Source organism: Sceloporus occidentalis, unplaced genomic scaffold (assembly GCF_023333645.1).
Source record: "Sceloporus occidentalis isolate IW3139 unplaced genomic scaffold, rSceOcc1.0.p SCAF_3, whole genome shotgun sequence".
NCBI lineage: Eukaryota > Metazoa > Chordata > Lepidosauria > Squamata > Phrynosomatidae > Sceloporus > Sceloporus occidentalis.
Genome location: NW_028316983.1, coordinates 79,501,035 through 79,517,008, shown reverse-complemented (window position 1 = coordinate 79,517,008; position 15,974 = coordinate 79,501,035). Strand labels below are relative to the sequence as shown.

Genomic DNA, 15,974 nt, shown 5'->3' with positions numbered 1-15,974 from the left:
ATCCAAATGTCTTAGCTTCCAATAGCAGATGGGATCAACAACAACAGCAACTAGACAACCACATAAAAGTGGGACAAGTGAAACAACTTTCAGCAATGCCATTTTAGGAGATGGGAAAACTTGAGCTTTCAAATGGAGCTGGAAAACCTGAGCTGAGGGCTGGCTCAAGGGAAAGCCTCCCTCTTTTGCCAGCCCCTCTCCATGATGGAGATGCCTTTTTCTTCCTTCCCCTCACATCTCCAAAGAGGGAAAGAGGCGGGAAGGCGGCATTGTGAAGCCCAGTAGTGAAAGCTCCGCCTTGAAGGTGGTCTTGTGTCCAGGACTGGGAGGGGACTTGCTGGCTGTGTCGCTGCAGCTGGACCCAGGGCTAGTCTCCCTCCAGAGTCCAGGAGAGAGAGGGCAGGGGCTTGGGCTGAAGAAGCCAAGGAGGGTCTCCTCCCAGGCATTGGGGCTCCATCCTTCCTCGCCTTGGAGTGAGCCAAGCCTCTCCTTCCTCTGAGCCCAGGTAAGAAGGGCAGCTGCAGGGCAGGCTTCAGGTGGAGGGCTGCTCTCTCTCTCTCTCTCTCTCTCTCTCTCTCCAGCCAACTTCACAGGAGGGCTTTAGCACACCTTCGTTATGGTTGTGGTTGTTGTTGTTGTTGTGAGCCTCCCAGTCTTTTCTCTTTCTCCCCCCCTTTTTAAAATGGTATGCTATTTTTTTTTCAACAAATGTCCTGCTTTCATATTGGAATAGTTTTGCAATTCCACTTTTTAAATATTTTTCTTCATTAAAATGACACATGTTGTTGTCACATGCATTCCACACACGACTCAAAACAGCTACATACACAACAATATGGTTAATATTGTCATAGTTTAATTTCACTTTTTAATTTTTAATTACATATTTCCTTGATTAAAATGACACATTTGTCACATGCATTCCATACACGACCCTTTTTAGACTCAACATAAATCACACCAAAACAACATACAAAAACAATATACAAAACCAGTATAAAAATATACAACAACAATAATATTGTAATAGTTTTAATTCCATCTTAATTGCCACTCTGGGAAGTTTTTAACTGGGCTGTGATTTTGGACTGAAAGCCCCTCAGAGTCCCAATTTGGAGGAGAAAAAGCAGGGTACAAATTAATATAATAATAACAGTCCAAAACACACTGCCAAAATAATCCAGTTTGAGACCACTTTCGCTACCCTGGCTCAATGCTAGGGAATCCTAGGAATGTAGTTTATTGTGGCACCAGAGCTCTCAGACAGAGAAGGCTAAATGTCTCAGGAAACTACAGTTGCCAGCATTCGCTAGCATTGAACCAGGGCAGCTCAGTTGGTCTCAAACTGGATTTCTGCAGTGTGTTTTGGACCAATAATAATAATAATAATAATAATAATAATAATAATAATAATAATAGGGTCATGGGGTTATCTTGGCAAATTTCTTCAAAGGGGGTCTGCCATTGCCATCCTCTGAGGCTGAGAGAGTGTGACTTGCCCAGGGTTGCCCAGTGGGTTTTGCCCTATCTCCATCTGGTCATGGTTCTCTCACTGGAGTGGATCTAATCTATCTCAAGCCCTGCTGGATGGAACAAAATCAGGCTGGGGGACAAACTTTGCCAGCTTCAAATTAGCCCTGGCACAGGCTGACCAGATGTACTCACCGCAAAGGAGGACAAGGCACTGTAAAGTAGAGGACCTTCAAGAAAAATGTAGGGCATGAAAATGAAAAGCTAAAAACACTTATTGGTCTCATCTGCACTGCAGAAATAATGCAGTTTGACACTGCTTTAACTGCCATGGCTCAGTGCTGTAGAATTCTGGAATTTGCAGTTTTGTGAGGTTGTTAGCCTTTTCTGTCAGGGAGCTCTGGTGCCACAATGAGCTACAAATCCCAGGATTCCTTAGCATTGAGTCATGGCAGCTAAAGCAGTGTCAAAATGCATTATTTCTATAGTGCAGACCATTATAAATATAAATGAATGCTTCTTAGGCTGCATCCACACTGTAGAAATAATCCAGTTTGAGACAACTTTAACTGCCATGGCTCAATGCCATGGAATTCTGGGAGATATCCAAACCAGAAAGCTCTCCTTCCAAATCTCAGACAGGGAGAGGCAACTGACTGCCACTTTGCATATACTCAGAAGAACTCTTATTACAGCATACATTCAGCACTGAGCTTTATCTCAATGGTGGAAAGCAAAGCTCTGGTGCCACAACAAACTATAGTTCCCAGAATTCCATAGCATTGAGCCATGGCAGTTAAAATGGTGTCAAACTGGATTATTTCTACATGTGGATGCAGCCGAAGTCATGCTCAAAATAAAGGACATTTTGGAATTTCTACTGGATAGAAGGCGGAAATGTAGGATGTGTCCTGGAAAAGGAGGATGTCTGGAAGCTGTTTCCACCTTTGAGATAAGGCTCAGTACTGAATGTGTGCAGGAATAAGAGTTCCTTTGAGTATATAGAGAGTAGCTGTCAATCGCCAATAGCCTCTCCCTGTCTGAGATTTGAAGGAAGAGCTTTCTAGTTTAGATATTTAAGCCGGCTTGAGCATTTGGATCCTTCACTTTAAAAATGAAGCCAAAGAAAATGATTAGTGGGAAATATTACAGTGAAGAAGCAACATCAAGCTTTCCCTTGGTATAGCAGCCCCCAGCATTAAATTACACCACAGCGGATCACTAAGGAGCTGATATTGGGTCTTTCATATTAGGAGGCTTGGCTTGTTTCATCTTTCCCCCCCTAACAAATAGGCTATTTTAGATAAAGTGGGCCAAATTCAAAAATAAAAGTGTTATCAAAGGGTGCAGAGATTGTCTGTTTCTTAATGAAGGATTGTGCAAAGAGACTGGTTTGCCATTTCCAGTATTTTCCATGACCTTTTGGATCATCTTGCTCTAGGGGATAGTCAACCATAATAAATCAAGTTTTAGATTTTAAAAGACTGTTCTGATGTATAAAGCTGATATATCAATGTTATATACCCAAAAGTGTTGGTATGTGTGGCTCTTCTAATAATAAGCTTCCTTGCTAGTTCTTTCTTTCTCAGAATGAATTAATGAATCACCGTGGCTTCATTTTTCTAAAAAAACTTAAACTAATTTATTCGAAACCCCAGAGTTTTGTTTCCTAATAAGCTTTTCCTTGTTTTGGATGGGAACTGGGTTGTTTTTCTTAACCTCTTTTTACACATTATTTGTGGCACATTTCAACAGCACTTCCCAATGTACAGCCTAATTCTAGTTGTAAAATATAAATATTATATCCTATTTGCTATGCATAAAATATTAGCGATATCTGAGTGGAAAGGGCAATAGACTAAATAATATTAATGCAAAATTAAAGTCTAAAATCTGAGAGCTGCCTCATTAGTGGATACTGTAACATGCAACTGAGAACTTTCTAGATATGTTAGATGACAACTTCCATCATCCCCAGTCAGCATAGCCAGTGGGAATTGTACACTGATGAAGGAATCAGATTGAGGGAAATGGCTTGGACTTCTGTGTGTGTGTGTGTGTGAGAGAGAGAGAGAGAGAGAGAGAGAGAGAGAGATTGAGAGAGAGAGAAGACAATAAATTGTATAGTGAAGCTCTTATATCTTGAAACAAAAGACAGACCTATAAAATGTGTACACAGTTATGGGCTTAGTGAGTATGTAAAGCTCAAAAACAAAGATTGAAAGACTGTAGCAAGAAAATCTAGATCATGGATTAAGAACAGATCATAATGATCAGTGTATTATGCAGACAAGATGAATTTGTTAATGTTAGGCTCTAAGTAATAATCTGTGTGTTTATGACTGGTGGAATTTGGCATTTCTTGTTAGAGATGGTGAGGATGACGAGAAGAAAAGAAAGCCTTTGAGGATTAGGTACAGAGGAACATGAAACTCGGAGATGGTTGGAGTGGGAGTGAGCACTGACCCCAGCTAATGTAGCCATTGGCTTCCACAGCAGCCTGGCCTCCCAGTTGCAGAATTGCCAAGTGAAGAGGATCAACAGATTAAAAAAAAATACAGTAGTTGCAATTCTGAGTCAAATTTTGTGACATAGCTGCCCTCCAAGATGGAAGCTTCACTGATGTAAGAATGCCTGGATCAGAGAAAAGCAAGAGCACAATTATTAGGGTACGTTACAGATATGTAACAGTTGCTGTTTGAACTGAAGAAATTATGATCAGAAAAGAGCACCTGAAGTATATACTGCTGTCCTTGCTTCTTTTTATAAACTGGAGACTTGAATTTATAAAACATTCTTACATCTGCATTTCTTTTAAATCGTAAGAAGATTAGAAGCAGACAGCCAAAGTTATATGTAGTAATAGAGTTTTCCATATTTCTATATACAGTTGATCTGAATTAAAATGTACAGTAAGCCAATATGTCTCTACCACCTCAGATCAAATCTATCCATGTGAATAGAACAGTCAACATGAGATCTACTCATCTTTCCCAAATTCAAGCCTTTAAATAAATCTCTAAGGCTTAATCCACACTGAAGAAATAATCCAGTTTGACACCACTTTAACTTCCATGGTTCAATGCTATGGAATTCTGGGAATTGTAGTTTATTGTTGCACCAGAGCTCTTTGACAGAGAAAGCTAAAAATCTCAATAAAACTACAGTTTCCAGAATTCTATAACATTGAGCCATGGCAGTTGAACTAGTGTCTAACTGGATTATTTCTGCAGTGCAGATGCACTGAAATTAATTTGCTTCTTTGAAACTTTTTATACTACCTTTCAGGATTATAAACCCTCTGAAGACAATTTACACAATTTAAAAACAGTAATAAAACAAACAAAAATGTATCACAGCAATACTCAAACAATTCAGTCAAAAAGCCAACACATACAACAGCAGGGATAGTTTACAATTACAATTTTATAGCATGGACCTAACTTCAGATTAACCCATTAAAAGCAGATGTGAACAACCAGAGCTGAGATCTTATTCAACCCTGGCAGAGTAGAAAGCATTACTATACTACAGGCTCCTTCCAGATGCTGGCTCTATACAGAGTTGCTATTTCTTCAGAGTGTGGCTCTGAGTGTCTTTGACTCATCTGTGAAGGCACAGATTATTTTAAAAGCCATCCTTCCAATAATGCCCTGGCCTCTAAGGACCTCTGAGAGGCACTGAAGAAATAGCCCAGTGTGTGTAGAGAGCATCTGGTGGGAGGTATATACCATGTATGTACTGTATCTCCTTATCTGTGGGTACAAAGGATTCTACACATGGAACAGGTGGCTGGGGTTTCCTGTTGTCACAGCACTTCTGATTGAGCAATGAGATTGTGGATAACTCACTTGTGAAAATGTGGAAACTGCCTGCTCGATCATCTACTGCACAAGCACAGAATAAGATCCAGGTCTTTAAAGTGAGTTTAAAAGCCATCCATAAGAGAATCATTTTCAGTTGCCATGGAAGGGAGTTTCATAGTAAGACCATGACAAAAAAGACTGTGCCTCTTGTCTAACTTGATGGAACTAACTAGTAGGCTCTTGAACAGAGCCTCCATGGCTGATCCTATAGGCCACGCAGGCTAATACAGTTGGAGGTGGTCCTTCAAATAACCCAGTCCCAAACTATTGGTAGCTTTGAAGTATACACCAGCATTTTAAACTGAGTTCAGAAAAGTATTGGCAGCCAGTGCAACTGATACAGAACTGGTGTTATATTTTCTGATTGTCTAGTTACCCATCACTAGGGTTGCCATAACTGTCCACTAAAACCAGGGACTGGGTTATTTGTCTAGTTACCCCCAGGCTTCAGCAGTCAAGCTGAACTAGCAGAATCTTCCAAGCTATCTTTAAATTCAGCAACATATTTGGATACAACCAAGATATGAGTGACTGTATTAAAGTCCATTTTGCTTTAGACAAGAATTCATATGGAAAGACAAGCCACAGACAATAGAAGGCATTCCTGATAACCAGCACCATCTGTCTATCCATAGATAGTGTAGAGCAGCTGTATGCTTGGTTCTTTTTAAGGGTTTTGCAACCGCATCCAGATTCTGGTAATCCTTACCAAGGTATCCAGGTGCCAGGCAGGATGTCAGATAGTTCCACGTTGGGCCAGTAGCCTCACAGTTAGCTCTGTGGTAGATCAGACAAAACATAGCATTTAGGAAGCTGAACTGGGGTCAAGGCACACATGGAGTTCACAAAGTAGATAAAAATGAGATAAAAGCAGAGAAATGAACAGAAAGATGCTATCAGTATCCAAAAAGAAAGAGAAGAATCAATGGATGATAGACAAAACACTACAAATAATAAAAGATAGACGAGAAGCAAAAAGAAAAGGGAGACAGGGATAGAACCATAATCATGAATGCAACTGTCCAACTATTGGTGTGTAAAGACAAAGAGAATACGTGGCTTTTGAGCATAAGCTCAAAGCCATGTGGGGTGCAAAGGGCGGCATGTCCCATTTACATGAATGGGGCATGTTCCCGTGGCGTGCACCCCGTGCGCCACTGCTGCGCCGCCATGGGCACGAGCCCCATTCATTTGAATGGGGCTTGAGCATCCACTTTTTTTCTCTTATGCGGGGTGGTGGTGGTTCAGAATGGATCCCCTGCATAAGAGAAGGGCGGACTGTACTATAACAATTACTGCAGAGAGATACAAGAGATCAACAACAACAACAACAAAAAGGAACAACAAGCTACAAGACTATTACATTGATTCCACACACAAGCAAGGAAATGCTCAGGATTCTACAGGAAAGATTCCATATATGGAATGAGAAATTCCATAGGTGCAGGATGAGTTCAGGAAGGGAAGAGGTGCTAGGGATCAAATCGCAAACACATGATGGATAATGGAGTGCACCAGAGAATCCCAGAAGAAAATCAGTATGTGCTTTATAGACTATAGCAAAGCCTTTGACTGCATAGATCATGAAAAGCTATGGATGGCACTTAAAGAGCTGGGTGTACCAATACATAATTTGTCCCGATGTACAATCTATACACAGAACAAAATACTACAGTTAGAATGTGGAAAAACAGAATGGCTCCCAACTGGAAAGGGAGTCGGACAAGGATGCATCTTATCACCCTATTTGTTCAACTTATAAACAGAAAATATCATACAAAAAGCATACTTAGACTCAGAGGAATGAGGAGTGAAGACAGGAGGAAGGAATATCAAGAACCTAAGATATGCAGGTGACACCATACTAGTAGCTAGTTCCAACTTCTACCAACCTAGCAGTTCAAAAGCATGTAAAAATGCAAGTGGATAAATAGGTACCACTTTGGTGAGAAGGTTAACAATGTCCTGTGCAGTCATGCTGACCATATGATCACAGAGTTCTCTTTGACAATACTGGCCCTTCAGCTTAGTAACGGAGATGATCACAACCCCCTATAGTTGGACACGACTAGAAAATCATGTAAAGGGAAAACCTTTACCTTTTACCTATACCATAATACTAGCAGAAAATAACAAAGACTTTGAACAACTACTAAGGAAAGTCAATGAAGAAAGTACAAAGACAGGTTTAAAGTTGGACATTTTAGAAAACTAAAATAATAGCCATGGAGGAGATTCACAAATTCAGTATAGAATATGATGAGGCTGTTGGGTAAAATGTCCTTTTAAGAAGTGGTAAAATAATTTCTATGGTTGTAAATGGTATCACCACTGTATATATGGGCTCTGGAACCCAGGACAGATGTGGGTTAAAGAGAGGAGTTGGTGTGCTGGAGAGTTTGTAGAGTGTGTTTGCTGGAAAAGTGGATTGTAGCAGACAGTGTATGTTGACAGAAATCAGAGCTTCTGTTGTAAATACTTTGTATATATTTTGCAACAGGAAAATAAAAGCCTCCAAGGACTTTGGAAGAAGTCAGCTGTGTCTGTGCCTTATTTTGGGTTGGTCAGTGCTTTACTGCCAAATACTGCATAGTGGGTTGTGCTTCTGCACACTGCTATGAGGTACTGTTGTGGTCAAGCACTTCAGACAGTACTGATGGGTGGCACCTGTGTTTGGGCCTAATTTGTTTGTTTTAGTCACTGCACACCTGCAGGACACAGAGGAGAGCCGACAGAGGAAACTGAAATAGTCAAAGACTTCCCATACCTTGTATGGGTGTGAGAGCTGGATGAAGAAGAAAGCTGATAGAAAGAAAATCAAATGTGGTGGTGGAGAGGAGTACTGTGGATACCGTGGATGGCTAAAAAGACAAACAAATGGGGACAAGAGCAAATTGGATCTGAACTTTTCTTAGAACCCAAGATAACTAACTAGACAACTGCACTACACTCTTATAGTGCTGCCTTTCCCCTTTAACTGCTCTGGCTGCCTCCAGTTGCATCCTGGGATTTGCAGTTTAAGGAGAGGCATTTAGAATGTTCAGCCAGAGAGCCCTTAGGCCTCAGTGAACTACAAACCCCAGAATACAACAGAAGGCAGTCAGAGCAGTGAAAGTGGAATAGCAGCACTGTATAAGAGTGTAGTGAAGAAAGTAGTTAATTGAGGCTGTCGTACTTTGGCTGCATCATGAGAAGACTCGACTCAATGGAAAAGATGATAATGCTTGGAAAGACAGAGGGCAATAAAAAGAGAGGAGGACCACACACTAGATGGATAGACTCAATAAAAAAGGACATGGGACTAAGTCTGCAGGAACTGAGCTGGTCCATTATGGACAGGGAATCTTGGAGGTGCCTCGTTTGCAGGTTCACCAGAAATCAAAGTTGTCTTTAGAGCAGTTAACAACAACAGTTATGTGTAGACTTCAGTCCTGTAAGATCTACATTATTTTCAGCTGCACCCTTAAGACCTACCAGATGAACAGACATACAGTTAAAGAATTCTGAGCTGAGCAATTTGAGTGCGAGAAGTGAATTGAGCTCACCATTTTCCAGCAAATGTTCAATGTGTCATTTTGCAGTCATTTCATTGATCCTGCTACTAAAATGATGAGAGTCAGGTGCCCTTGCTAATCTACTTCAGATCACCCCAACATAGGTCCAGATCTATATTCAGACTATCCAGTCATTATGACAACCAGTTTTTATCACATCTCTTACACAGCCAGAGCACAACAGATGTTTTTGGGAAGAATTTCCTCTTTATATGTATCTCACGTGCTGTGCTCACCAGAGTTGGTGGAGAACATTTTGTTATCTGAGGCAAAGAGTAATAGTGTACCCTTCCATCCCATATCAACTGTAAATTGGCTGTGGAATAATTTCTTCAACACTAGCACTGGGACAGCCTTGCCCAGCATCCCCAAAGACAACAGACTAGATAGAGGAGCATAGGGCAAGGTGACTGATACACAACTCTATCCCACACTTTGATACCACCTTACAGCCTGTACAACCTGATGTGAAAACCTCACTCCATCTTTTAGACAAGTGTGCCCTGGTCCTAACTGCTGATTACTTATAGACATGAAGAAAAATGCTGAATCCACTATATTTCACAGTGGGAAGGGAGAGGATTAAAGAAGGAGGGGGGACTCTGAGAGCCCATCATAAAAGAGAGGGTGCCCATTCAAGCAAGGACTAATATAGATGCTTAATAGGACATTCCTATGATGACAGACTGAACTTCCAGGTTACTAGCTACCAATCTCAACTGAAATGAAATTTCTCCTGTAGTCCCATAAGAGAAATCTAAAAGTGTGTGAGCTGGTGAAATGAGACATCTGGCAAAGTTGGCTGCTCTGACCATTGATCAAGACTGAGACAAGACATGTAGTTAGAGACCACTGGATCTGAGTTCTTCCTGATGGGATGAGCCTGCTTTCATCCTGGTACTGGATGAATCCTTCTGATACAATTCAGCAACATTTTTATCACTTGATGTTGCCATTAAGACAGTGGTTCCCAACCTGTGGGTCGGGACCCCTTTGGAGGTCGAACGACGCTTTCACAGGGGTCGCCTAAGACCATCAGAAAACACGCATTTGCATGTAGGAATGAAAATAATTGTATGGTTGGGGGTCGCCACAACATGAGGAACTGTATTAAAGGGTCGCAGCATTAGAAAGGTTGGGAACCACTGCATTAAGGTATATTTTGAATTGTACTTGAATTGTTGGTTCTTGATGTGGGGTCTCTTGGTGGAATGCTTCCCTCCAAAAGAGTCTACAGTTTGTAGAGCAAGTACATTAGAGACTTCTGTTATTCTGAAACCAGGGCTACTCCTATTTTACCACCAGAAGCAGAGCAGCAAATGGCACCCTTCTCCCAACCAAGCTGAAGTGTGTAATATTAAAATCCAGCCAAATTATTTTGTGACACAAGACAGAACATCCAACAAACACTTCCCCTCATCTCTGACAGTAAAAAATACATTAAAACCAAAGTAAATAACTATGCAATGCTCTTTTATGAAACATCAAAATCTAATTTAATAGTTCTGTATTAAAAAAAGCCAGGGGGGGGGGGGTAATTTCAGCAGATATTGAAATTCCTTTTGCCAGACAACTATTATGGGTATGGAAATTTTGTTCTCTTTTTCCTGTGGCTCTGTCCTAAAACTAATGCCTGAGTCAGCCACTTCAATCTGACTAATGTTAGGGTCATCCCTACATAACACCTTTCTGTTTTATTGGGGAAATATTCAAACATGCAATCCTTACTTGCCATTTGAATTACTATAAGTTAGGAAGAGCTATTGCATGTGCCGTGGTTCTCCTTCTTTTTAAAATACTCATTGGGGGACCCAATATGGCCATTCAGCTCCAGTGGTCTCTGGACAGGTATGGCATACATGGAAAAACTACTGTATAGAGTTATCTTATTTTCCTTGCCACTGATTTCTGTGATTCAGAGAAATTATACTTCATGGTCTTTATTTAGAAGAATCTAGCAAGGGGTCAATATGACCAAGAGGAAAAGTATTTACTTATCAGATATGATGAGGCAGTGGATGTTGGTGGCTTCCATGTTGATGGTGGGCTGAATCCAGGTTTTAAGGGAGCTATCAAAGATCTGAACAGTAAGGTGAGGATTGTCCATACTATTGTATTCTCCATTACCATGTACAGATGTGAGAGCAGGACAGTAAAGAAAAGAGACAGGAAGAAAATCAACTAATTTGAGTTGTAGTGCTGGAAAAAAGTACTGACAATACTGTGAACAATGAACAAGCAACTGTATTGTAGAGTAATTTATCATAAGGATCAGGCATGAATTCTGTTGGGAAGCCAGGATGACTAAATTGAGGCTGCTGTACTTTGGCCACATCTTGAGGAAAAAAGAAGCATTAGAAAAGACAATGATGCTAAGAAAGGCAGTAGAAAGAGAGGAGGACACACGCCGGAAGGTTGGGAGCACAAGCCTGAGCCTACAAGACCTGAGCAGAGAGTCTGAGGACAGGGAGCCTTGGAGATGTATCATTCACAGAGTTGCCATGAGTTGCTATCTTCAAAAGGTTGTTAGGATAGAGTAATTTATCATAAGGATTTAAACTAGATTATTGTAAATTACATGTAATCCAATTTTATAATCAAATTTGGTTGGTGATTGAAACACAAAAAGCTGGAAGTTCTCTGTTTCAGAATGTTTTGGGATTCGTAGTAATGTATAAATAAATGAATAAACACGGGTTGTTGTTTTTTAATTTGACATTTTCCCTTACTTAATTACAAGTTGCAGATTTTGCCGCTAAGCTGGTAGTGAGGAGCCCACAGGGCTCCAGATGTGGCTGGTTTATAATTTCCATTAGCCTTGAACATTTTCTGCGCTGGCTGGGACTGGTGGGACTTAGCATTCAAAGACATCTGAACAACTGCACAATGCCCACCAGTGCTTTAAGATCAGTGGTAAAGAAAATTGATTTCATCCAAATCTGCAAACGTTGTGGTTTTAATTTTTTAAGTCATTGTGACTGATGTTAATTGTCTTGTTCAACTCTTTAAACTGTTTATTATGTTTTTAGTCTGTTCAAATTATTTCCTACTTTGTTATATTATTGGTTGTTGTTGTCGTTATTTATATCCTGCTTTACCCCCAATATTGGGACACACAGTGGCTTACAAATTAAAAGAACAATATAATTAAAAACATACAAAAGTGAACATTAAAATAGAATTAAACTAGTACAATATTAAAACATTCATGTAATTAAATGCAATCAAATAGATAAAAGTGCTTAAAAACAGTATATCTTGAAACAGTTAAAAATACTTAAATGCACCAAAATAAAAAATAAAACTATGTGCATTACCTTAAAACTTCAAAACCCAGCAACACACAATACTGAGGTTCATTTTTCTTACTGCATGCCAAACTTTCAGGTAGGTTTTGACTACACTTTCTAGAATCCCCAGCTGCATGTCTAGCAAGCTGTCTTCTACAGCTAGCATGTCCTTTTCTACAGAAATGATAGATGTCAAATGCATTATGTGTTTTATGATTCACAGGTGTATTGTGAAACAAGCTGAGCAGTAACTTGATTTTTCTTCAAAGTTTTATTTTTATTTTTTTAAGTTAGGATATATGTTTCATTCATTAAACCATCCTTCTAGGCATTGGCCCTGCTGGCTTGAGGATTCCAGAAATTGTAGGACAGAAAAAGTTATGCAGTTTTCCTCTCTAAAGCTCAAATGCTTGTGTCAGTCTAGCAATAAGAGAACCCATGCATCTCCTCTCTTGTATCTTGTCCTATTTGTGTCTATGGCAAAAGGTTTACAACATGTACGCTTGAACTGGCTGGGTCAATAGTTCCCTTTTAGTGTTAAGGTGTATTGCCTTGGCTAGTAAATTTAACCTAAACCAAAATGGGATTTGTGGGTTTCATTTCATTCTAGATGAGCTTCATCTCTGGCTTCCTTCTTCCACAGGTCTTCTTGCTTTTGTGTGATTAGGCTGATGTTGAAAGCAGGAGTGCTTTATTAGTTTGCTGCAAGAGAAATGTGTTGACACACTGGAGACTGCATCTTCCATCTAATTTGTTTATATTAGCTGTCTGCTTCCACAGAAATGCTAGATGTCAAATGCATAATGTATCTTATAACTCACAGTTGTACCACAAAACAGACTGAGCAGTAGTTGATTTCTGTGATAAATTCTTTTTTTTTTTTAAATAAAGATAGCCAGTAATTGAAGGGTCATTTTGTGTCACAATTCTTAATATTTTTACATTTTTATTTATTAAAATGTTTATATCCCATTCTACTGTATTTCATGGGATCTCAGGGCATTGCAGGAGTAAAATAGATGTCCTGATTAATACATGAAAGACTGTTGTAATGCTCATGGCAGTGTGCCTCAACCACACAGTCACACTGGGTCATAAGGTATTTAATTGTAAAGTGTTTCCTTTCCAGGCAAAAAAAAATCTCAAGTTCATCCTCCAGCAGAAAGGGTCAGATACCAGGTGATGATACCTCAGAGAGCAGCTGCTTAGCACAGGAGAAAATAATGGGATGAATGGACGGTTGAACAAGCGAGCTTCTGATGTTGTCTCCCTCTGTGTAAAGAATATGGCAGTTTGATTGCTTTGAGTACAACCATTGAAAACAAATAAATATGTATACCAGTCCAATTAGAATATCAGTACTGATTGTAAGCAGCATGTTCATGAATAAAATTAATCTGGATCCTATAAAACACTATGTAGTGGCAAAAAGTATAAATATTCTGTCTGATTGTTTTGGCTAACAACCAGAAGGTGATGAACAGTAATTGGTATTGTTGATTTGCAAAGAGTACAATATCCACAGATTTGACCATCCATGGTTTGATTTTTTTTTTAAATCCAGAAAGCAAATCTTGAATTTTGCTATTTTAAATAAGGGACTTCATTTCACTATGCCATTGCATATAATGCGACTTGAGCATCCATGGATTTTGGTATCCATGTGGTTGGAGGGCCCAGGAATGAAACCCTGGTGAATACCAAGGACCCATTGTAAATAGTTCAGTGAAATTTCCCTAAATACTGGACAGCCCAGTGGCCATGCTGAGTGTAGGATTCTGGGAGTTGTAATCCAAAGAAGATACTTTCCCATGTTCTGGCAGAGGGTAATAAATATTAATAGAAACATGTGGGTGGAAACAGAAGCATGTACCATAACTGCATGAGAACGGCACACATTTTCACTGCATCTGCACTGCAGAAATAATCCAGTCTGATACCATTTTAACTGCCATGGCTCAATGCTATGGAATTATGGGAACTGTAGTTTTGTGAGACATTTAGCCTTCTCTGTCAAAGAGCTCTGGTGCCACAACAAACTACAATTCCTAGAATTCCATAGCGTTGAGTCATAGCAGTTAAAGTGGTATCAAACTAGATTATTTCTGCATTGTGGATGCAGCCTTTATAGTCAAATTGTAGTGGAAAATAGGGATCAGAACAGGAAAGACAGAGAATAAAATCCCATCCTTTTCACTCTTTCAACAACCTGAGCTTTTCCAGACACTCCTACCTTTCTGATAATTCAGTGTCCAAAATTTTCTCTGTGCTTTAAAGAAAGAAAAATCTCTTTGTTTTGAATTCCATTCAACCTACCACACATGGATTCTAAACAGTATGACTATTGGAGTAGCTGCCATTTGAAGTAATTTCTTACAGCCAGAAATCAATACCAAATTAAAGAAGATAGGAAGTAGGTATCTCAGGTTTATCTCATTATTGGTTGCTTATTGTAGTATATATACATGTTGCTGGTGCATCTCTATGCTTTTTAAAATATGTGTCCATTCATTAACAGAGCAAGAGGTGTGTGAATATTTGTGCATGTGTATATGTAGAAGCAACTTATACCTTAGTGTCATTTGTGTATAGTGAACTTTATTTCTTTATAATGCTTACATGCCTTCCCTTTCTACATTAGTTAAAGGCAGATATATCCATAAACTCCTTCCTTATGAATGCTCATATATGTTGGCTTTTGTTGTTAGATTGTTAGGAATCACAGTATTTTTTCCCCTAAGGGAGAAATGTACACATCATAAACTGTTCAATGCCTACTTAGAATGAAATTGACATGATAAATGTGATACCACGATATTGTCAAGAACAAGTGGATTTCTCAGTGGGGAAATGTGCAAGGAGCAATCAGGATTAAGTGGTCAAATTACACTGAATAGGTAATTGACAGCAGTCCTTTTGAATTAGAATGGGCAAAGTGCAGTCGTCCAGATGATGTTGGAATGCAGCTTCCATAGTCCTTCATCATTGGCTGTAATAGCTAAGACTGCTGTGAGTTGCAGTCCAACAACACTGAGAAAGCAACACTTTACTCACCCATTATAAATGGAAACATTTTTTCTCAGGCACACTAAAGTTTCTCAAAGTACTTTACTGTATGTCAGTTTTATTGTATTTAATGTACTACTGCTGCTATCAAAATCTTATTGGGATCCTTTCTTGTAGAACAAAGACCATTTGTATTATGTCTTATTGGATTTCCCCCCAGAAATGTAATAGTGGCTAGATGCTACCAGAATGATAAAATATTGCAATCCTTTTCCTCATAGTGTCTCACTAGTGGCATTTCTACTACACTCAGATTGACATAGGAATACACATTAATCACTTTAGTTGTTGATTAGTAAACAATACAATACAGTACTTACAACAATCTGGAAGACAGGTGGCCCCTATCTAGTCTTTATTTCTTCTTGTGAACTGCTAGGCAAGGATGCTGCATTCTAATAATGAACCCCAGTGTGTTCAGTTAATATTGGCATCTATTATAGAAAAGATTAATCTTTTAAATGTGCTAGCTGTTGATAATTAGTCCTAGTGGCAAGGTGAATACGCACAGATGGAAGAGAGTGAACTGTGTTTCTAAGCTACTTTCAGTTTATATGAATCACAGTTCTTCTGTTAACAAATGATCAGATATTGGGCAGACTATGTATCTAGGTTTAACAATATTTAAAGGAGACAAGTTAAAATCAACTGGCCTTGAGACAAAATTCCCATTGATTTCAGTGGATTTGCTATAAGCTAATCAATGCAGCAAAAATATCTACACAACC

The 15,974-nt window shown here is 39.3% G+C and overlaps 1 protein-coding gene across 2 annotated transcripts in view; it reads left to right on the top strand.

Annotated features, from left to right (window-relative positions):
• Positions 1–375: 375 nt before the first annotated feature.
• Positions 376–15,974, top strand: part of RAB3B (RAB3B, member RAS oncogene family) — a 93,836-nt gene continuing 78,237 nt past the window's right edge. For both annotated transcript variants that reach the window (XM_089515130.1, XM_089515129.1), the window contains exon 1: positions 376–505. The gene's annotated coding sequence lies outside the window, so the exon portion shown is untranslated. The remainder of the gene's footprint in view (positions 506–15,974) is intronic.